Source organism: Callithrix jacchus, chromosome 18 (assembly GCF_049354715.1).
Source record: "Callithrix jacchus isolate 240 chromosome 18, calJac240_pri, whole genome shotgun sequence".
Lineage (NCBI taxonomy): Eukaryota > Metazoa > Chordata > Mammalia > Primates > Cebidae > Callithrix > Callithrix jacchus.
Window position 1 is genome coordinate 39,972,790 of NC_133519.1, and position 24,558 is coordinate 39,997,347.

The 24,558-nt window shown below is 40.2% G+C and overlaps 1 protein-coding gene and 1 pseudogene across 21 annotated transcripts in view; one reads left to right on the forward strand and one right to left on the reverse strand.

Moving 5' to 3' along the window:
- The window catches only part of CACNA1E (calcium voltage-gated channel subunit alpha1 E), a 515,845-nt gene that overhangs the window by 395,569 nt on the left and 95,718 nt on the right, over positions 1 to 24,558 (forward strand). The window lies entirely within an intron of this gene.
- On the reverse strand, positions 2,139 to 2,938 carry LOC108588922 (ATP synthase F(1) complex subunit gamma, mitochondrial pseudogene; annotated as a pseudogene).

Below are 24,558 nucleotides of genomic sequence, written 5' to 3' on the forward strand. Positions count from 1 at the left end.
GGGTCTTTATGGCAAAAATTATTTTTTCTATATCTGTGAAATGTGTCATTGGACTTTTAGTAGGGATTACATTGAATGTGTAGATCACTTTGGGTGGTATGAGTAGTTTAACACAATTATTGCAGTTGAAGAACATGGGATCTTTTCATTTATATTTTCCTCTTTTCTTTCATCAATGTTATTTACAGGGCTTTCGCTTCCTTGGTTAAATTTATTCCTAAGTATTTTTTTATGCTATTGTAAATGGGGTGATTTTTAAATCTTTTTTAGATAGTTTGTTGTTAGTGTATACATGTGCTGCTCATTTTTATGTTGATTTTGTATCCTGTAACTTAACTGAATTTATTAGTTCTAATAGGTTTTCTGGTTGAGCCTTTAGGGTTTTTCTGTATATAAGATCATGTCATCTGTAAACAAAGACAGTTTGACTTCTTTCTTTCCAGTTTGGATGCCTTTTATTTCTTTTTCTTCCCAAATTGCTGTGGCCAGGACTTTTAGTAACATGTTGAAAATAAGTGGCAAAATTACAGATATCCTTGTCATGCTACTGATCTTCAAGGAAAAGCTTTCAGTTTTTTGCTATTGAGTATGAAGCTAGCTGTGGGTTTGTCACATATGAACTCTATTATACTGAGATACATTCCTTCCGTACCTAATTTTTTGGAATGTTTTTCATGAAAGAATGTTGAATTTTATCAAATAGTGTTTCTGCATCTATTGACATAAAATTTTATCTTTCATCCTGTTAATATGGTATGTCATATTTACTGATTTGTGTATGTTGAATCATCCTTGTGTTCCAGGGATAATTTCCACCTGATCATAGTCAATGGTCCTTTTAATGTGCTCTTAAATTTGGTAATTATAGAAATTTATTACTCACAATTTTGGAGGCTTGGAATGTCAGGATCAAAGCTCTTACAGATTTGGTATCGGTGGAGGGATCTCTTTTCCCAGGATGGAGCCTTGTTGCTGCATTCTCACGTGGTAGAAAGGGCTGTATTATTATATGGCACAAGGACAAAAAGAAAAAAATGAGATGACTACTACATCTTTACATGGCGGAAGGTATGGAAGGGCAAAGGGACTTGGCTAGTTTCCTCTAACTCTTTCATAAGGTGGCTAATCCCATTCATAAGGGTAGATCTCTAATGACTTACTCACCTCCTAAAGGCTCCATGTCATTACTGTTGAACTGGGGATTAAGTTTCAGCAAGAAGTTTGGAGGGGGCACAAATATCCAAACCATGGTATCTATAATACATTGTGAGTTAATTTTTCTGAAGGGTCTGTGTCTAGATTAATTTTTGTTGTATGTGGATATCCAATTGTTCCAGCACCATGGAAAAGAAAGCTTCTTTATTCCATTGTATTACCTTTGCTCCTTTGTCAAAGGCCAGCTGCCTATCTTTATGTGGATCTTTTTCTGGGTTCTTTATTCTGTTCCACTGGTCTGTTTCATCAATACCACATCATCTTGATTACTGTAGATTTATAATAAGGCTCGAAGTCAGGTTGTGCCATGTCTTCAACTGTGTTCTTCTTTAATGTTGTGTTAATTATTCTGAGTCTTTTGTCTCCCTTTATAAACTTTAGAATCAGTTTGTCAGTATCTGTAAGATTTCTTGCTGGAATTTGGGTTGCAACTGCATTGAGTCTATAGATAAGTTGGGAAGAACTGACATCTTGGCCATGTTAAGTCTTCCTACTCATGAACATGAAATGTCTCACCATGTATTTAATTCTTGATTTTGTTTATCAGAGTTTGATAGTTTTTCTTGTGTAGATCTTCTACATATTTGGTTAGATTTTTACCTATTTAATTGTTTACATACTAATGTAAATGATACTGTGTTTTTGTTCAAATTCTATTGTTCATTGTTGATATGTAGGAAAGTGATTGACTTTGTATATTAACCTTATACCCTGCAACCTTTTTATAATCAGTTATTAGTTAAATTTTTTTCTTATTTTAAGTTGTTTATTGTAAGATAATTTACAAATATCTTACTGTCTTCAGTAATTTAAACAATGGAGGAACACTTTCTTCTGATGAAGACAGCTGTAAGCTAAAAACAAAATCACCTGGCTGAATTTTCCTTCCTTACCTCTTCTCTGAGGATGGAACTTCATTTTCATTAATCCAGAGCTTCAGCACCAGAGATAATTTCAATCAACTCTTTTGTGATGACAGCTTGGCCAGTACGGTTGAATGTCAGTGTCAATTTGTCAATCATCTCAGAAGCATTCTTGCTGGCGTTATCCCTGGCTGTCATCCTGGCACTCTGCTCACTGGTGGTGGACTCTTTCAGAGAGTAGTAGATGATGTTGGCCAGATTGTATCCTTGGTAATTTTGCAGCACATCAGCATCCATATCGTTTAGATACTCGTGCTCTCAGCACTTTCAATGGTGTTAAGGGAAAAGATGGGCTTTTCTTCTGTCTTAAAGATGATAGACCTGAATCAATTAAAGTTGATGGAGACTTCATCAAATTCGTATACAAAATTGAGTAATTCAAAAGCAATGGCTGGCACATCTCCAAAAGTAGGAGGCTTTCTTCCCATTTCTTTGAATGCCACTAGAAACTGGTCAGAATGAGTCCTATAAAGTATGCCTCTGATTTTGTCACCCATTCCAACCAGCATAACTTCTTTCCAAGCTAGTGTTAGTGTAGCAACCTCGCTTTCCATCTGTTTAGCAATGGAGGAATGAATAGCACCATGTTTCTTCTTGTCTTCAGGCACCTTGATACCAGCTTTTTCATACAGAGCCAAAGTTCCCAATCTATATATTTGAGCATGTTTCAGCTCTCTCAGAGCTCAGGTGTATTTTGCTGCTGCTACCATTTTCATAGACTTGGTAAATTACTGGATATTTTAGATGAACTTTAGTTGCCTCATAATACCTTTCAAAGTTGCCATATTTTGAACTTGAATCCATTGCAGCTGCAAGGTCCAGACCGACAGCCCAGCAACACCCGTGCAAGAGAATATGGTGGCTACAGCGCTGCGGAAGGTCTGTCACTCAGGCCCCCTCTGGTTCCAGTTTTTTAATCGACTATTTTGGATTTTCTATATAGATGATTTCTTTAAATTCCTTAGGCTTCTTTAAAGACTTTATCTTGGTGTTATGGAGTTTACTCTAAAGGTCCTAGTTACGGGTTTCTTTTTAGCTATCCTCCTTTCATATGTGTTGTGCTTACTGGATCTACATATCTGAATATTTCATTCTGGAAAAATCAAGTATTATTTTTTCAAATGTTTCCTCTCCTCATTTGTCTCTTCTCTTTTTGTGAAACCCTGACTTATTTAAGGTCTTCAACCTAACATTTCTATTAGCCTCACTTTCAGTTTTCTCATCTCTTTATTTCTATGCACTGCATTAAAATATATATTAAAAATTTTAATTTAAAAATATATATAGTTCTTTGATTTTATTTATCAGAGTTTTGTAGTTTTCCTTATATGGATCTTGTACATATTTGCTCAGATTTTTACTTATTTTTTTTAGGTACTACATTTTACTTACATTTTCTGTTCTGCTATCTGCTCTGTGCTGTAACCCAGTAACACAAAGATCAAAATCAGGAATGAAAATGGGAGCATCACTATAGATCCTACAGAAATCAGATAATTAAGGTCATATTATGAATAATGTTGTGCCAGTAAATGTAACAACTTAGATAAAATGGCAAGTTCCTTGAAAACCAAAATGCCAAAACAATGCCAAAAAAATTATCTTCTCAATAGATACAGAAAAAGCCTTTGATAAAATCCAACATTGCTTTATGATGAAAACCCTCAACAAACTAGGCATCAAAGGAACATACCTCAAAATAATAAGAGCCAGCTATGAGAAACTCACAGCCAACATCATACTGAATGAGCAAATGCTGAAGCATTCGTCTTGAGGACTGGAACAAGACAAGGATGCTCACTCTCACCACTTATATTCAACATACTACCGAAAGTCCTAGCTGGAGTAATGATGTAAGAGAGAAAAATGAAAGGTATCCAAATAGGAAAATAAGTCAAACTACCTCTCTTTGCTAACAATAACAATTCTATATCTAGAAAACCCTAAAGACTTCATGAAAAGTTTCCTGGAACTGATAAACAACTTCAGCGGAGTTTCAGGATACAAAATCAATATAAAAGTAGCACTTCTATATGCTAGTAGTGTTCAAGCCAAGAACCAAATAAAAAACACAATCCCATTTACAATGGCCTAAAAAAAATAAATACCTGGGAATCTATCTACCAAGGAGATGAAAGATCTCTACTAACAAGAAGAACTAGAAAGCACTGCTGAAAGAAATTATAGATGACACAAAAAACTGGAAAAATATTACATGCTCATGAATTGGAAGAGTCAATATTGTTAAACTGATCATACTGCTCAGAACAACACTATTTCAATCAAACTGCAAATGTCACTTTTCACAGGATTAGAAAAAAACTATTCTAAATTTATATGGAACCAAAAAAGGGCCCAAAGAACCAAAGCAATCCTAAGCAGAAGGAACAAAGCCACAGGCATCACACCACCTTACTTCAAAGTATACTATAAGGCTACAGTAACCAAAACAGCATGGCATTGGTCCAAAAACAGACACATAGACCAATGAAAAAGAATAGGGAACCCAGATATAAAGCTGCAAACCTACAGCCATCTGATCTTCAACAAAGTTGACAGAATTAAGCAATGGGGAGAGAAATCCCTATTCAATAAGTAATGCTGGGATAGCTGGCCAGTTATATGCAGAAAAATGAAACTAGACCTCTCAATATATTCGAAAATTAAGATGGATTAAAAATTTAATATGAGACCTTGGTTTCTCTTCTATGAGAAACCAAGAAGAGAACCTAGGAAACACCATATTGGACATCAGCCTTGAGAAAGATTGATAACCAAGTCCTGAAAAGCAATTGCAATAAAAAAATTGACAAATGGGACCTAATTAAACTACAGAGCTTCTGTATGACAAAAGAAGCTATCAACAGAGTAAATGTACAACCTACAGAATGGAAATGCAAAATATTTGCAAAGGTCTAATATCCAGAATCTATAGGAACATAAACAATTTAACAAGCAAAAAATAAACGGCCTCATTTTAAAAAATGGGCAACAGACATAAACAAGCACTTTTTAAAAAGAAGATAAACAAGCAACCAACAAACAGGTGAAAAAAGTGCTCAACGTCACTAATTATTGGAGAAATGCAAATCAAAACTACAGTGAGATACCATCTCACACCAGTCAGAATGGATATTACTAAAGTAAAAAAAAAAAAAATAGATACCAGCTAGGTTGCAGAGAGAATGGAATGCTTATACTCTGTTGGTAGGAATGTAAATTAGTTCAGCCCCTGGGAAAGCAGTTTGGAGATTTCTCAAAGAATTTAAAACAGAACTAGCATTTGACCCAGCAATCCCATTGCTGTGTATATAATCCCAAATTAAATAAATTGTTCTACCCAAAAGACATATGCACTCATATGTTCATTGCAGCACTATTCACAACAGCAAAGATATGTAATCAACCTAGATGCCCATCAATGGTGGATTGCGCCAAAAAAATGTGGTACATATACACCATGGAATACTATGTAACCACCAAAAGAAATAAAATCATCTCCTTTGCAGCAACATGAATGCAGCTGGAGGTCATTATCCTAAGTGAATTAATTCAGGAACAAAACCCACTACCAAATGTTCTCACTTATAAGTGGGAGCTAAACAATTGGACACTCATGGATGTTAAGGTTTCAAGAATAGACAACGGGTACTACTGGAGATGGGAGAGGGCTGAAAACACTGTTGAGCACTATACTCACTACCTGGGCAACAGGATCATTCATATCCCACACTTCAACATCACACAATATACTTAAGTAACGAACCTGCACATGTACCCTCTGAATCTGAAATAAAAGTTGAGGTCCTTGCTCGTGCCTGTGTCCTGACTGCATTGCTTAGGCTTTCTTCTAGGGTTTTTATAGTTTTAGGTCTTATGTTTAAATCTTTGATCCATCTGGAGTTAATTTTTATATAAGGTGTAAGGAAAGGATTGAGTTTCAGCTTTCTGCATATGGCTAGCCAGTTTTCCTAACACCATTTATTAAATAAGGAATCATTTTTCCATTGCTTGTTTTTGTCAGGTTTGTCAAAGGTCAGATGGTTATAGATGTATGGCGTTATTTCTGAGGCCTCTGTTATGTTCCATTGGTCTGTATATCTGTTTTGGTACCAGTACCATACTGTAGCGTTTAGTATAGTTTGAAGTCAGAAAGCATGATGCCTCCAGGTTTTTTGTTTTGTTTTGTTTTTTGCTTAGGATTGTCTTGGCTACTTGGGCATGCCATGGAATACTATGCAGCCATGAGTTCATGTCCTTTTCAGGGACATGGATAAAGCTGGAAACCATCAGTCTCAGCAAACAGACACAGAACGGAAAACCAAACACCACATGTTTTCACTCATAAGTGGATGTAGAACAATGAGAACACATGGACACAGGGAGGGGAACATCACACACTGGGATCTGTCAGGAGATGGGTGGGGGGAAGGATAGCAGGGGATTCGGGGATAAGGGAGGGATAGCTTTAGGAGAAAAACCTAATGTAGATGATAGGGTGATGGATGCAGCAAACCACCATGGCACGTGTATACCTATGTAACCTGCCCATTCTGCACATGTACCCCAGAACTTAAAGTATAATAAAAATAAATGAATTAAAAAGTTGAAATTTTAAAAAATACCAAAACTAACAGAAGAAATTTAAAATCTAAATAAACACAGACCTGTTAAAGAAATTGAATTTGTATTCTAAAGGCTTCCCACAAAGAAAACTCTAGGCCATGTTGTTTTACCAGTCAATTCTTCCAAACCTAAGGAAGAAATAATACTTATCCTTCACAAACTCCTTTAGGATATAAGGTAGGGGGAGAAACACTTCCCAACTTATTTGATGTGATTATTATTACCCCAATACTTAAACCTGACAAATATATAAGAAAAGAACAATGTCCATTATAAATGAAGATGCAAGTTTCCTTGAAAATATTATTAATAAACTCTGGCAAAATATAAAGGATAATGTATCATTACCACATCATGTTTAATCCATGAATGCAGTTGGTCTAGCATTTGAAAATCTGTCAAGGTAATATACTACATTAGCAGTAAAAGAGGGAGAAAGTATATAGCACCTTAACACATGTGCAAAAATAACTTAAAATTTACTACTTTATAATAAAGGCTCACAGTACATTAATAACAGAAAAGAACTATCTCAGTCTGATAAAATGGCATTGCTATCATTTAAATGTGTTTTCCAAAGTTTATGTGTTATAATCCCCAGTGCAACAGAGTTGAGAGGTGGGACCCTTAAGAGGTGATTAAGTCCCGAGAGCTCTGCCCTCATGAATGGATTAATGCCATTACTGTGGGACTGGGTTCCTGATAAAAGGATGAATTCTTCCCACTTTCCCATGCTCTGTTGCACAGGCTTTGCCATTGCACCCTTCTGCCATTACACCGTTCTGCCATTGCACCCTTCTGCCATTACAGAGGTGATGCCGCAAGAAGGCCCTTGCAAGATACAGCCCATTGATCTTGGACTTCTCAGTCACCAGAACCATCAGCCATGTAAATTTTGGTTTATTATAAACTACCCAGTCTCAAGTATTCTGTTATATTGGCACAAAATGGCTTAAGACAGGCATCTATAAAAAACCTCCAGCCAGTGTCATACTTAATGAAATATGAATCCCTCTTCCCTATAATTTGGAAATGGGCGAGGACTTTCGCTTTCACCAACTTCATTTAACATGGTTATGTAAATCTGAGCCGTATTAATAAGGAAAGGAAAAAAATAAAGGGTGCATCAATTGGAAAGGAAAAGTAAAAACTAATTTTTTACAGATAATAAGATTATATATTTTGAAAATCTAACAGACTACGAGAGTTGTGAATTCAGCAAGGTCAAAGGATATAGGATGAACAAAAAAATTAATCGGGTTATATATGCTTGCAATGACGAAGTTCAATTTACATTTAAATGAACTAAAATGGATGTTAAAGATTTAAGGAATAACCAAAAAAATCAAATATCTAGAAATAAATCTGACAAAAGATGTCAAGACCTTTCTATTGAAAACTACAGAACATTACTGAAGTAAATTTAAAAAGTCTTTTGAAAAATGGAGAGACATAGTATGTTATGGATTGAAAAACTTAACGTTATGTAGATATCCATTATCTCTAAATCAATACAGAGATTCAATATAATCCCTATCAAAATTCTAACAGGCTAATTTGAAGAACTAGACAGATGATTCAAAAATTGATATGGAAGGGCAAAGGTTCTAGAGAAGCTAGAGCAATTCTGAAAAAGAGAATAAAGTTGTAGGACTTACATTACTTGATTTTAAGATCTATTGTAAAGCTACGGTAATCAAAACAATATGATATTGATGTCAACAGACAAATAGACCACAAGAACAGATTAGAGAGCCCCTCATGTATATTAGTGGTTGATTTGTGACAAAGAGGCAAGATCAATTCAGTGAGGAAAGGAAAGTCTTTTTAATACATTTTGCAATATCCACTGGATAGTCATATAAAAAAGTGAATCTACGGCTGGGCATGGCAGCTCACACCTGTAATCCCAACACTTTGGGTGGCTGAGGTGGGTGAATCACTTGAGATCAGGAGTTCGAGACCAGCCTGGCCAACATGGCGAAACCCCATCTTAACAAAAAATACAAAAATAAGCTGGGTGTGTTGGTGCATGCCTGCAATACCAGCTACTTGGGAGGCTGAGATATGAGAATCACTTGAATCCAGGAGATGGAGGTTGCAGTGAGACAAGATTGCACCACTGCCCTCTAGCTTGGGTGACACAGCGAGACCCTGTCTCTAAAGAAAACAAAACAAAACAAAAAAGTGAATCTAGACTTTTATGTCTCTCTGTAGATTAAAATTAATTTGAAAATATCTTTGAGAATTCATGCTAGACAAATGTTTCTTGGACAGAATACAGTATAGAAAGCACAAACAATAAAATCAAAACAATCAATTGGTTGTGCTTTGTCAAAATAAACAATTTTTGTTCATCAAAAGATCCCATTAAGAAAAATGAATGTAAACAAGAAACAGACTAGGAGACAATATTTACATAACATATGTCTGTTTTTGTTTTTTTTTTTTGACCTTGGAAATTTCCATCACTTCTTTGTAAGTTTAGGAATGCATTAATTGTAATGCTTGTCAATCTAGCACCTAGGCACTTGGTGTAAAAGGTGTTTCAGAACACTGGTGTTATGTTCTGCCAGAACTAGAAGTCAGCTCTTTGACTTTTCAGATTCTCTACAAAATACAACATTTTTTCTGAGCGGCATTAGGTGGAAATATAGTTATAGTATCATAGTAATTACCTTATTTCACACAAACAGAATTGTATAACCAAATTCTCTATAGTTACGCTTCAGAAGTGAAGCCTGTATTTACTAGTTTCCTAGGGAGGAGGCATTATTGCGCAGGAGTAGATAAACCTCTGGAGAAAATATTGGCCTGGCGTATCTTTTTAGCCATCAGCCTTCCTGTAAGTGGAGCTGTGGCCATGCATGTGTATACGCATGTGTGTGCATGTGCATTTTCATGACTGCAGATATAGACACATGTATGCATAGATAGTTTTTGCAGATACATTTTCAGATAAGAATGGAGTAAAATTTTAACTTGGATTTTATTGTAACATTTGGATATAAGATATCTGAAAAATGATCAGCGTTTATTGGTAGAGCATGGTTACTTGCAAAAGAATTTAACTATTTTATGCTAATGACAACTGGTGTTTTTCATAGGAATTCATTTCTAGTAATTACTGTTTGATAACATAAGGGTAATGTGAATTTCCTGCTTCCTGCACATAATGAGAATGTGAATTTAATGCCTTCTTTATAGCCTTGTTCCTCAACTCCATAGAGCAGGATGAGGAAGAGATAATTTGTGATATGGAGTTCGGGGGCTTTTGTGACCTTGGGTCTATCCTTTCATCTGAGTACATCCTCAGAGACAGACAGAAGAGAAGACAGAGGAAGAAAAACAAAAATGAAAAAAGATTAACAAAAGCAGGGAAGGAAATATACAGGAAGAAAGAAGAGGAAAATACACTGAAAAGCTGTGGTGAAATGCTGTCAGTGTAATCCCAAGGGCTTCAGGTGGCACAGGTCCCCTGGCTTCTAATTTGCCTCTCAAGACCTATTTGTGGTCAGAAGAACATTAGATGTATGACCTTGAATAGGTTTTCTTTTTCTTTTCCTTTTTTTTAATTTTTGTATTTTTTAAATATATATATTTTATTGCACTTTAGGTTCTGGGGTACATGTGTAGAACATGCAGGATTGTTGCATAGGTACATACATGGCAATGTGGTTTGCTGCCTCCATCCCCATCACCTGTATCTGGCATTTCTCTTAGTGTTATCCCTCCCCACACTAAAATTAACTCCAGATGGATTAAAGACTTAAGAATTAACACCATAAAAACCCTAGAAGAAAACCTAGGCAAAACCATTCAGGACATAGGCATAGGCAAGGACTTCCTGACTAAAACACCAAAAGCACTGGCAACAAAAGCCATAGACAAATGGGACCTAATTAAACTCCAGAGCTTCTGTACAGCAAAAGAAACAATCGTTAGAGTGAACTGGTAACAAACAGAATGGGAAAAAATTTTTGCAATCTACCCATCTGACAAAGAGCTGATATCCAGAATCTACAAAGAACTAAAACAGATTTACAAGAAAAAAAACAAACCCATTCAAAAGTGGGTGAAGGATACAAACAGACACTTTTCAAAAGAAGACATATGTGAGGCCAAGAAACATGAAAAAATGCTCATCATCACTGGTCATTAGAGAAATGCAAATCAACACTACATTGAGATACCACCTCATGCCAGTTAGAATGGTGATCACTAAAAAATCTGGAGACAACAGATGCTGGAGAGGTTGTGGAGAAATAGGAATAGGTTTTTAAATGTCCTTTGACTTCTTTTAAAAAGTGAGCTGGCATCATGTATTTTGTGGTTTTGTGAAAACTAAAGCAGATAGTGCCTACAAACTTCAGCAGAGTGTCTGGTATGTCATAACCACAAAATAAATGGTCATTAGTATGATCTCAATACCATATCTTCCAGCTGCAAAGAAATGGTTTTGCTCCAGACAGTGCTTTTCAAACTATTTGTGTTGAAGAGTCACTTCTAAAAATTACCAGTCTACTGTGTGTTTATACTTTTGTAAAATGCATTTATTTATAAAATGGATTACCAGAAAACTGAAATGAAAAATATACACAGATATAAAACAAAGCCATCAATTTTTATTCTTATATTTGGTACACATCAGGTATCTATCAAATTATTATCAGAGTTACTAAGTGCTTCTAATTTCTGAATATATCTTGTGGACTGGAAATAGTTTGCAGTTAGGCATTGGTCCATGGTTCATACTTGCAGTACCACTGCTCTGTGAGGAGCAGATCTGCTGTTGCCTATAAATACATAAGGGTGGACTTTGCTAAGGCAAGGGCCTTAGGAGTGTTTAGAAGTCTGTGCTGGGGTGGGGGTTATGGTCCAAGCTGGAAGCTCCCTCCCTCACGCATGTCTCTAATGGCTCAAAACTCTGAAGAGTCTGCTTTGAAGGAAATCTTCACATAAAAGGTCCTATGTAAAAATAACTTTATCCTGAAGGTGAAGGAGTTATTTAGAATCTACGAGGTGAACAGCTAGAGTTGAGAAATTGTCCAACAGTCTACAAATGTTCAGTAACATAGACTTTATCAAAAGATGCACTTTCCTCCTCTCTAAACCTCATCAGTATTCCTTCCTTTCTAGTGTTGATTTGGATTATCCTTGATGCAAATATCTGATTTTAGTTAATATTTTAAGGTGACAAAGTAACGAGTTGTCAGATGACAGTGCTCTTTATTTTAAGAGAACAGCTCTTAGGGAACTTCAGATTCTACTCTCATCTATTGAAGATCTACCATACAAGGCACCATGATTGGTGCCTTGGTTCACATGGGCTTGCTGATACAGCAGCTCAGTGAGGTTGGAGTTTTCATCAATGTCATTTATTAGGAAATTGAACTTCAGAAAGCTTTAATAACTTGCCTGTGGTCTCATTCAAAGATAGGTGTAATGAGTCCAGGTTTAGTCATCTTTCATGATTTTACTATACTATATCACAGGTTTAATCATCTTTAATGACATTTTGTCACTGTCATTGTGTGTGTATTATTACAAATCCTCATGGGAAGGTGCATAGTCTACCACAGCCCAAAGCACTGGCGTTTATGATAGGCCAGCCATCTAGGAGGCAAATATCTGTGCTTGTATGTCACCGGCTTTTGTAGCATTTATATCTAATAGATAAGGATATTTTAATAAGGTAATAATCACAGTTTAATGAAGAACTTAGGTTAACTTAGGCTAAAGAAGTTGGTGATTTATTAAATATCTTCAATTTAAGAAAGACTTTTAAATAAAGGATGATAATCAACTGAAATGATACTAAGATTACAGAGGGATGAAGTCTCAATTGCAGCAGAACACATTTAAGCTAATATGGTGAAGAATTTCCTGCCATGATGTTGCTTTACAGCTTTGGAATGGTCTCAGAAGTTCATATAGAGCGTCTAATAATAGGTGTATGGCTTGTTTTCAGAATGTCTTGGTTGAGAATTCTTGGATTGACTACATTACCAGTAGACTTGATCTGCAGTGGTTGTGACTCATAGAGGTAACCTCCAGAGGAAAGAATATGTACTTCTGAATGTTCTGATGCCTTTATTCATTCATGCGACAAATAATGCTTGAGTTCCTTCTGAGGACCAGGCATTGTTCTGCGGATATGATGGTGAGCATGGCAGAAGAGACCCTTTTCCTGTGTAGTTCATATTCTTGAGGAAAGACAAAAAAAAACACAAATAGTTCAACAAGGTAGTTTTTTAGTGACAAGTGTTATTGATGAAATAAACAGGTTGACGTAGTAGAGTGCAACAGGTAGTGGGGCCATTAATTTTCATTATGTGATCAGGCAAGTTCCCCCCTCCCGTGCCTACAGTCAAGAAGAAACAGAGTACATCTATGGAGGGTCTCACAGGCCACAGTAAAGGGTTTGTATTTTAACAATGAGAAGCCAGAAGGAAACCTTAAACAGAAGGATAGCATGATGCATTTTGAATTCATGAGTCACCCCATTTTCCTGCTATGAAAGAAATAGGGGGATTGGGACAAAGGTGGAAATGCAAAGTCAGCCAGTGAGGCTGCTGCGCTGTTGCAGCCTACTGAAGGCAGGATGCATCCAGGCAGGAGATGGCAGTAGCCTGGGCTAGGGTGACAGCAGTGGGTTTGGAGAGAAGGGATTAGGCTGCCAGGAATTACTATGGATTGGGCTGGGGTTGGAATGAGGAAAAAGGGAAGAATGGAAAATGACCCCTGACCTGGGTGATACTATTTACTGAGGGGGGAGAGACGAGAGGAGGAGCAGTTTGGAGAGAAATCACTTGGCCATGTTACATTCAAGGTGCTTATTTGACATCCAAGTAGCTGATATCAAGTTGACGGTTATATAAATGGGCTTCAAGCTCAGTGGGGAATTAGAGCTGGAGACAAACGTTTGGTAGCTTTCAGCAAAGAGATAATGTCAGAAGTCTCCAAGAGCCTGTGTGAGGTGACCTGGAGGGAGAATGTGCTAGAGGAGAGGACCTATGCCTGGGCACTGGGGCACTCCAATGTCTAAAGGAGGAGAGAAGGAGATTGAGAAGAATCAAACCAAAGTGTGGGTGTCATGGAAGCCCAAGAGAAGACGCCTCTCCTAGAAAGATAAGCTGAAGTCGAAAGATCCGTTGTGCCCCAAACCCCTGTTGATGCCACAGACCCTGGACCCACACAGCTTCAGGACTGACCTGGAATTGAGCTAACCTCAGTTGTTTTAGGCCAGGACACAGGGCATGTGCCCCCCGCCACTCTGTTCTCTCCTGTTGTCCCACATCTGAACTGCTTCTTGTCTGGTGGCTGCCTTCTGGTGCACTTATTCACGTTGTCAACGTTTGCTGAACAGCCTGTCTCTGCTGGGACTTCAGGTATAACCATGAACAAGAGCAATCTACATAGTTTCTGCTCTTGCAGAGCTTACAACATAATAGGATCACCAATGAGAAATAAGACAATTCCAAGGAATAGACATTGTTGAGGTACAGCTGCTTCTAGTACAGACTGTGAGATCTAGGCAGGTCAAGTTGCTGTTCTAAGCCTGGATTTTCCTGCCTGAAAAATTGAATTATGTTTGAGAGACTTTCTAATATACCCTGAAGATGTGAATTAATGACTGTGTGAATCAAAACTCCTATACATCCCATCCCATTTTAATTGCATCCCTGGAAAGGACAGTGAGTGGGAAGGCCAGGCCAGCCTTTCTGTGTGGTGAGTCACATTGGGTGCATTAGTCCACACCAAGCCTCTAAATTTCCTTCCGCTCGCTTCAAGTCTCTCCCCGTGAGCTCCCCGTGGTCCATTTTCCCTCGTATTTTGGCTCCTCTTTCCCGTCTCCACCACTCCCTTTCTGTCAGCTTTGGGCCTTCTCTTTTGTTCCACTTGACCATCTCAAAGCATATAAAAGGGCTTGTTTTCACAAGGAAGAACCTTTGGTGATGAGCCATGACATTTTGCCTTCCTGGGAGGAATCTTTAATGTTTAGATTATCTGGGGATGTTGAACAAAGGATTGTGGGAAAATCAAAGCTTTTTTTTACAAGTGGAAAAAAAATGCCCACACAGGGCGAGGTGTACAAAGCGTCGTCCTGGTAATAAACTCTCAGTCACTTCCTAGAACACAGCCGCACCTCTCCTCAGACACCTCCAAAACTTTTGGGGAGGGAGCTGGTTGCTGTGGCTTCTCAGAGGAGTGCGAAATGTGTCTCTGAAAAGAACACAGCCATTTGTTCTCTGTCAGGATGCCTCTTTCATACTGTAATTAGAGTGCTGTCGGCGGGGTAGATGGGGGAGAAAGAATATGAAATGCTCTTACTTCCCTGGGGCTCATTCTTCCTGCACCACGGGACTTTGAACCCACTGAAATATTGTGACAAACATACACTGTTATATGCAGAGACAGAGAGGAGGCAGCATGTGCACCTCTGAGTTCATACCTTGATAGTACCTGTGTGCCACAATGAGGTGGTGCAGGCTGGCGGAGGTAAACAGTCTGTCTGAATTCTGCTGTATAACTCTTCGTCTTTCAACACTCCTGAAAACCTTTATTTTTTCGATCTGCAAAGCAGAGATGAAAGTATGATCCCTTAGTCCCTTTCTTAAGAGCTTTTAAGGACCACCATGTGAGAATCATAACTTTTCAATGCTCACAGTACGTGCTATTACGTGATCATCCCACTCATGGGAGGGATTCGTGAAGCAGCTAGAATGAAATAGTGTAGCATCCAAGAATATTCATGGGTTTTTTGGTTTTGTTTTAAATTTTATTTGAAGCAATACCAACAACAATTTCTTGATTATGTTTTACTGAATAATCAGTTAACATCTTTCTAGCATGTGCCAGCAGGGGGGAAGGAGGGTGGTGGAGAAAGAGCGTCTAGGACGGTTCTGTTTCATTCACAGCAGATAATCCTTGAAGCAGCTGGTACATATTGTGTGGATGACAGAGAATTCGGTGCTATTGAGCTTAATGATCTTTAATATAAATGTGTCAGGATATCCAGCTGACTTATATACACAGCTGAACTCCTGATCCTCCCCCTTCCCAAACCTGCTCCATTATCTTTTCCACCCCGGTTTATTTAACTCCATTCTTCTATTTGCTGTAGTTTAAAACCTTGGGGTCATCTTGGGTGCATGTCTCTCTTACACTCCTGATTCAGTGGCTAGCACATCCTCCTAGCTGTGTCTTCGTAGTCTATCGAGAGCCCCACTATTTCTCCTGAGCTGTATTCTACCACTCTGCCCAAGGCCACCATCATCTGGATATAACCTGGAAGATCTCCCTGCCTCCACCCTTAACCCCCTTCAGTCTCTTCTCAACAGAACAACCAGAGACATTCTTTGCAAACTTAAGTGTGGGACTCCTCTGCTGAAACCCACCAATGGTTTCCCAGTCACACCAACTAAAACTCAAATCTTTATCAGGTCTCTACGGCCCTGTGTGATCCAGCCCTTCACTTCGCCACTGCCTGCCACCCACTTTGACCCTGTTTCTGTGTATTCAGTCCACTCTAGTCATACTGGTCCCTTTCTGTTCTTCAAAAACTCCCGCAAGATGCTTCTGCCCCACAGCCTTGCCCTGGCCATCGCCTCTCCCTGGAGCCCTCCTCCCCGGATGTCTGGCTCACTTCCTCACACCTCTCACATCATTCCTCAAGTCTTCTCAGTGAGGCCCTCCCTGGCCACCCCCCAACCCCAGGACTTACTACACTTCTCTGCTTTCTTTTTTCCTGAGGAATTACCAGTTTATAGCATTCTGTATATTGTACTTATTTATCTTGTCTATTGTTTTTCTCATGCAGTATAATATAAGCTCTGTGAGGACAAAGATTTGCTTTTTTTTTTAAAGAATGGGGTCTCATTCTGTGGCCCATGCTGGTCTTGAACTCCTGGACTCAAACCATCCTCCTCCCTTAGCCTCCCAAGTATCTGAGATTACAGGTACAAACTGGCACTCCCGATTATACTTGCTGCTATATTCTCATATTCTAAAACAATAACTACTATGTAGTAGGGACTCAATCAATGATATTTTAGAGGTGGAATGACTATGTAGAATGAAGGCCTGAGAATAGGTTATCTGTGTTAAGACACATTCACAGAAATGGCAGCAATATAACAGCTACCTGGAGCGCCTACTATACATTGTACTTTCTATCATCAAATCCTCACAACAACCTTTTGAGATAAGTATGATAATTATCTTAATTTTATGAATGAGGAAACCGAGATTCAGCTTAAGAACTTGCTCCAGATCACACCACGATGGACCTAGGATTCAAACCCAGGTCTTTACAACTTCAGAGCTTTTTAATCATTATACCTTAACACTCTGGATTCCACCAACTTCAAGGTTAAAAACCAAAATGGGAAACGTATTCCAGTTCCTTCATTATCTCCCTTACATGAATTGTCATACTTGCCCCCCTGCATCTACTCAAACAAATAAATGAGATCTCAAGATTGAGAAGAAAAAGAGAAAAGACCAGTTATTCCCTGAGCTCCTAAAAGAATAATCTTCTTTGAGTTCTCATAACTGAAATGTCATGAAGCTGCAGAATTGCACTGGCTTTGGAATGCGATGCTCCAGGTCTGCCGTGACTGCCCTAGTCCTTGGAGATGGCAAGTCATCTGGCCTCTCTCTATGTCTTAGTTTCCCTGCATGTGGAAAGCCGATCTCGGACAGGTGATCTGTCAGGTCCTCCTCTCCCAATATCTTCGTCTGTGAGACTCCTGGTCTGTCTGCCATTGCCATGGACATAAGGTGGAGGGTTAGGAGTGGGATACAGTGCTTCATGTAATGCCACTTACTTGCCTTTATTTTAGGGAAGGATTTCTGCTCATAGGAGGAGCCTTCCCATAGCTCCAGATTCTAAGGAAGAGTGACCCTGTGTGATGTAGTTGAGATATGCATCCCCCATCCTGCTTATTAGAGTCAATGATGGATAGGATTTAGAGGGCTAGCTTCTGTCTTGGCCTTTATTTATTGACAACCTAAGTCTCCTTAAATCCTTTCTGGAACAAGTCAAGGGATAAAACATAAATAACTTTAATACTGCTGAACTCTGTGACCTTCAGTAAGGTGTTTACCTTCTCTGGGGCTGTGTTTGCTTCTCTGAAAAATGGGAGAAAATGTTCTCCAAGCTCATAAGAACACTGAAAATACAGGAACACTGAAAAGGCTCACCCCAAACCCAGCCATTTTCCAGTGGCACTGAAAATAAACCACTGCCATCACAGAATTGCCAATCATGCTTCCAATGTCTCTGTTAGTTTCAGAATGTTTAGGGTTGAAGAGGTTTTTCTTGATGTCTAACCCAAATTGCTCCTTCCTGAAGCAAAGACTTTACAGGAACCTTGGCAAGGTTTCCTTGTGGGTAGCAAAGCTCTCTGAAATATGGATTCTGGAGATTAATAGGAATAAGACCATGTGGCCATTCGTGTGCTTGGCAGAGTGTGTCTACATATGCTGCTTGTGCCAGGATGAGCGTGTGTATCTATGCCAATGTGTGTGTGATGAAGCATGCAAGTGTGTACAGGAGTGTGGATAAACAGATTTTTGAGTCACACAGGCTGGCCCATCCTGGCACTTTGTCTTCTCTTCGGTTGCCATGACAGCAGTGAGGGGCTGTGCATCAGTAAACAAATCTCCCTGCACGGAGCCAGGAGGAGAGGTCTGGAGTGAGAGGCTAAAACATGAGCCAAGCAGTCCTCCAACAGAAGCTTTCTTACCCCAGTGGACCTAGCAGAACATCTTCATCACTAGACAAGCACTGAGATATCCGTCCAGGTGCCCTGTGACTGACTCCAGGGTGACATAACATGACGGACATTTCAAGCTGGAGCTAGGCTTTCATCAGCCTCACTTCTAATCCCCTAGATTTAGCAACGGCATAATCAGTTCTAGAAATGTGAATGACCAAAGACCCTCCTAGTATCAGCCTATGGGCTAAAACCAGTTACTTTATTTCTGGTTTTAGTGGCTAGGGCAGAGATTAGCCACTTTGTGATTTGTCTGTAGCAATGGCTCCTTTATAGGTTCATACATTCATAAAATATTAATTAATAATAATCCAAAAAGGCTTTCAAAGAAGTCTCCGTCTTCTCTCCCCTCACCCCTCCAGGCTCACATGATAAGTGTTTTGGGCATTCTACCTAGTCTGAGATTATGTAATTCTTCCACTTCATCTTATTGATGAGTAATACAGGATTAGCTGTGTCTGAATAGTCTTTACAATTTATGTTTCTCATGTACACTGCTGCAGAAAAAAAGCAGTCACAAATACAAATGCAGTAACCAGGATAAAAGAAGAAAACTATACTCAACCATGCAGTGCAAAGAGATCCACCTTGTTCTTAGTTTCCATGACTGAAATGTACAAATCCAAGCCTTGCGTACATACATGGGATCCAGAATAGAGGCTCATCCATGCTTAACCCCAACTCCCCTTCCTTCCCCCTATGCAAGAGCCATATGTGAGGGGACTTACAGGTCACCCTCCCTCAGAGGAGCCAGGTTTCAGGCTGAGGAACAGCCAGAAATTAAGGATAACAGAACTGGGTAAGGGGAAGTATCTACAATGAAACACGACTTGGATTTGTGTCACTGTACTATCTCTTAAGGGAATCTAGTCAGGACTCTCAGAGTCAGCCAGATCTATCCCTGCCTCTGGTTATGAGCCTAGGGTTTATATGTGTCCTGATTCAACTCTGACGAAGAAATTGAGACCGCGAGGTAACTGCCCCATTTGTAAGCAACAAAGGATACCTACAGCCCAAGCTCTGAAATAGACCTGTGGTGTTTCCGCTGCATCACATGGGGATTTGTTTTTGTTCCCCTTGCTTGGAATTCTGAAATCTAGACTCATCCCATCTTGCATTCTGTTGTATCTCTGGGTATGGAAACCCTAGATAGAACAAATGAAAAGGAGTTGATTACCTGTCCTCTTACCTTAGGCCACAGGCTGTTGCCAAGTGGCCTTAGAGAATATGAACACTCTTCTAATATAGGCCGGATACCCCTTTTACATTTCCTGTGCCTTGCTCCAAGGGAACTGGATAAATGAAGATATTCATAGTGCCCCGCTTCGAGCTGCCTTTCAGTGGGGGAATTCAGCAGTCATCTGGTTAACTAAATGATGGTAATATGCTTTATCTTTGCAAAAGCATCATCCTCTGAATAACCCCAGGATCCTCTGCAAAGAGGAAAGGGTGCTCAGATCCTCAGAGGAGAGAGAGGGACCAGCTGAAGGAGTATGCTTTCTTTCCCTGGTCTGGCCACATACATATTCATGAGCCTGGTGGGCATGTTAAATCTAAGGTTTGTGAAGCTGAATCTTATTTGCTCCTGTTCTCTACAGAATGCAATATGTGTATGAATAAATGGAAACAAAAGCAGTAGATCACTGGCTTGACTAACGCTGTGAACTTTATTCTAGGTCTTTAATAACCCAACACAGAGCAATGGATTTTTATGCTACTGTCTCAATGAAAAGAATACTCCCTTAAAGAAAAACAAAACCCATCTGTTTTTATATTCTTATTTTCCTCAACCTTGGGCTGAAATGAAATCCCTGTTGTAGATTTTAAATGTTGACTTCTAGATAGCAGGGAAGACAGCTAAGGCATTATAAAAACAGCACATAAACTGGAAGAAGACAATAGTTTGAATTTTGTCTTTGCCTCATGCTAATTGGGTTGTTTTGGGCAAGTAAAACTCCTGAATCTCACAGGGCTTTTGAAAGTATAAATGAAATAGTTTACATGAAAACAATGTGTAAATTTAACAAGTAGAAATGTGTTATATGAACATTAGCTGTTCTTGATATTTTGTCTCTATAATCTATGGAATCTACTGTCATACCAGACAGTGGGTGAAGCTTCATAGACCCTTGTTGGAATGTGATACAACGAAGGCTTTACTTGACTTCATGAAGTCTGCAGACTAGTCAGGGAGACAGGCCATGGGTGCTAACAATTATAACAGTGAGGGAGGAAGGTGACAAGAGTTAGGAAAAACACAGGTGCTGGACTTGCTGCCCAGGTTCCCAGTGAAAGAACAAAACAGAAAAGGCCGCTTGATAATGGAGGCCCCCCACATCCTCCATTAAGGTGCTGGAGCTGCTTGGGAGGTACCCTCAGTGGGGCACATTTGTTGCTTTACTTCTTTTAGCCAAGAGGCTTGGCCAGATCTGTCGGGCTCTGGGCCTGTGAGTTCCAGCTAGGATGCCAGGGAGGGTGGGAGGAAAGGGAGCTTACAATGGCAAAGAAGAGCAGGGAAACCAGCTGGTGAGACCCGGAGCCAGGAAACTTCCAAACACAGGGAGCATGTGGAAATAGTGCTTAACCTGCGATTGGAAGAGATTAGACAAAGGGAGGTTAGACTGGGGTCTGTTGATCTCTCCCACCAGAAATCAAGCTACATCATCATTCTGGGGGCCATAGAGAGATGACACTTTCCGTTCTTCTTATTCTCATTTACAGTAACTATAGTGGAGTCAAACCAAGAGAAACTGGTGGCGGCATGCAGGAGTTGCCGCTGGTTTACCTGCTCCCTTTGGGTCAGTGCAGAGATGGAGTACTCCTTCTTTTAAGCCTCTGGGAATCAGGGAAGAGCTATCATTTCTCCTAGTAAGCCTGGATATTTTTCATAAAAAGGGATCTACTGAACATACACTATGTGGTAGGCCTATTCTAGTCCGGGAAGATAGGAAGTTGAATAAGGCACAGAATGCTTTTACAAAAAGCTCACAAGGAGAGACAGTCACACATACAGCTGACCACAGTAAAGGACTGACTGCAAGATGAGCTTGACAGAGATGAAGAAGAGGTAGACAGGAAGCCGGAAAGTTGGGAGTCGGGGATGATGGGGCCCAAACAGAAGAGGCAACGTTCCAGCCTGGCCTTGGAGAAGGATTTTGACTCAGGCAGATAAGAAGGAATTCCGGGCAGATAAGCATTGTGCACTAGCCTTGAACGCCCACCCTGCCTTTTCAGGAAGTGTGGGGAATGTGCTGTAGTTGAAACGTGGCTGTGGTGGGCTGTGGGCAGGCAGCGGGTGGGTGGGGATGGTGGGAAGAGAAAGTTTTGGCTCCAACTATGTAAGACTCTGAAGGCCACGCTTGAAGGCTTCATCCTCTTCATTCAGCAGAGGATGATGGAAGCTGTAGAGGAGGCGCTAATAGAGTAGAAAGAGATGGAATTTACATCTGAGAGTCATGGTTCCTCTGAGTGGTTATGTGTCCTTGGACACTTGCCCTCTTAAAGGGCCACTTAAGTCCCTTTAGATTCAGTTTTCTGAGCTGGAAAATGGATATGTTGATCATAATGCTTACCCTAGGTGTTCAGGATGATTATGTTCCTCTGGTCATAGCCTGCTTAAATTCTCCTTTTTCAAGGTCTTGCTCAAAATATCACCTTCTTATTAAACCTCTCTGGATTCCCCCAGAGCTTAGTTGAAAAATCAAGCCCTATACCTATGATAAGATAGAGTAGCATGTAAAAATGCATTAGGTTAGGCAAACATGGGGGCCATGAAGGACTCGGGCTCTTATGGGAGAGAGGCCTGGGTTCGAATCTTGGGTCTGTTTCTCGCCTAAACTCCATCAAGTTGCATAACTTTTAAGTTAAGGATGAAATACCTATTCTGCCTTCTCAGAATGCTTGTAAACATTAAATGAGCAAAATACGTGAAGGTGCTTGGTACATTAAGACCTGCTCTACACGTTACTTACCATGGTTATTACTAGAGGTATGGAAGTGGTAAGATCCATCAGATGACCTTCAAAAAAAAATAACCTTGGGCCGGGCGTGGTGGCTCATGTCTGTAATCCCAGCACTTCGGTAGGCCGAGGTACGTGGGTCACCTGAGGTCAGGAGTTTTGAGACCAGCCTGATCAACATGGTCAAACCCTGACTCTACTAAAAATAAAAACATTAGTTGGGCATGGTGGCGGGTGCCTGTAATCCCAGCTGCTCAGGAGGTTGAGGCAGGAGAATTGCTTGAATCTGGAAGGTGGAGGTTGCAGTGAGCCAAGATCATGCCACTATACTCCGGTCTGGGTGACAGATCAAGACTTCATCTCAAGAAAAAAGATAATGTTGATAGTGTGAGATGGGTGAAAGGAGGGGAAAGAGACAGGTTGAGAGACCAGCTGGATGCTCTTGCAGTGATCCAGGCAGGGAAGGGTGAGGTCCTTGACCACGATACTGAGGATGGAGAGGCAGGGTGAATTCGGGTGCTTTTTTGAAGGTAGAACCAACAAGACAATGGTACTAATTGGACAGGAGGGATGAAAAGAAGCAAAGAGCCAGAGGTACGAATTTTGGTGGGTGGTGATGCCACGAACCAAGCCAGCCCCTTGTTACTTCCAAATTGCTGAAATTCAGAAAGTGGAAAGGAGGCATTTCAGGGCTTGAATTCAGTCACTGGCCCTGGTCACTCTTTATTTTGGCTCTCTTCTTCCCTTCCCCAATTGTACCTTTAGTAGATCCCAGTGAACCTGAAGCCAAGCGCAGGAGAATTTCTCCTTCCGATGTGCCTTTCCTTATACCCGCTGCCTGATTGTAAGCAGGTGGCTGTACCCAAGGAAACCAGCTCTATCTCAGCAGAAAGGCCAGGTGAGGCCCGAGCAGGTGTCTCTTGGCATTATGGTAGACTGGCACCTTCTCTTTTTCTGCACTGTGGCTGGGACCCATCCCCCAGCCCCTCATTCATTTCTTCTTTGCTGGACATGAGAGAGAAACTGGCAGGACCCACAATCAGTGCTGGACTCCTCTCACATTCAGGCTACAGCTCTTTTTTTTTTTTTAAACAATGTCTTGCTCTGTCACCCAGGCTGGAGTGCAGTGGCACGATCACAGCTCATTGTAACCTCGAACTCCTGGGCTCAAGCAGTCCTTCCACCTAAGCTTGCCAAAGTGCTGGGATTACAGGCATGAGCCACTGTGCCTGGCCTGCAGCTCTTTATGGGGATCACATTTAATAAGGAAAACAGCTTCCCGGGTAGTAGGAGAACACCTGAGCCATGGCTGGGAGCCACTGCACTGGTAAGCGGCATCCTAGCCTGGAAGGAGAAAGGCATTGCTAGAGGTGGCTTCTGGAGGAACCTGTTAGCAAACTGTGATTTACTTCTCCCCATTTGTTCACCCATTGAGTTTGATCCTCCTCTTCTCTACAAGGAGCCCTTAGTTCTCTTCTCTCCTCTTTTCCCATGGAGCTGAAGCCTTCTCATTCTGTTGTCACAGTGAGTGAGATTGGTCTCTTGAGCCTATCATGGGCTCTGTCTTCTTACTGACCTCACCTGGGCTTCCCCTCTGCCTCCTCATCTCTCCTCCACCCACCCCACCTTCCCACTGGCTTTAAGGGAGTCAGGTATCCTTCCCACGACCCTTCCTTTCTTATTTAACTGACATCTGCCACCTTTGAATAGCATTTTAAGCTTTCAAGTCATCAGCCTCATTGATCTTCAGTGCCAGCTTTTATTCAGCACCAGAGTACAGGGCAGCAGAGGCTGCACAGCATTGTGGTTAGAGTTCACGTCTCAGCAAGGCATTTCACCCCGCTAAACCTCAGCTCTGCCATCTGTTAGATGGGAATTTTAATAGTATTAATACTTCATAGGATGCTTGTGAGGATTAAATGAGTTAACGGGTGTGAAAACCTTGATACAGGGCTGACATATCATCACTGGTCGATATACATTAGTTACTATTGTTATGAAAAGGAGAAAGGGTAGCTGTGCCCTTCAGAGGGTTAAGGGTTTTCATTGTAG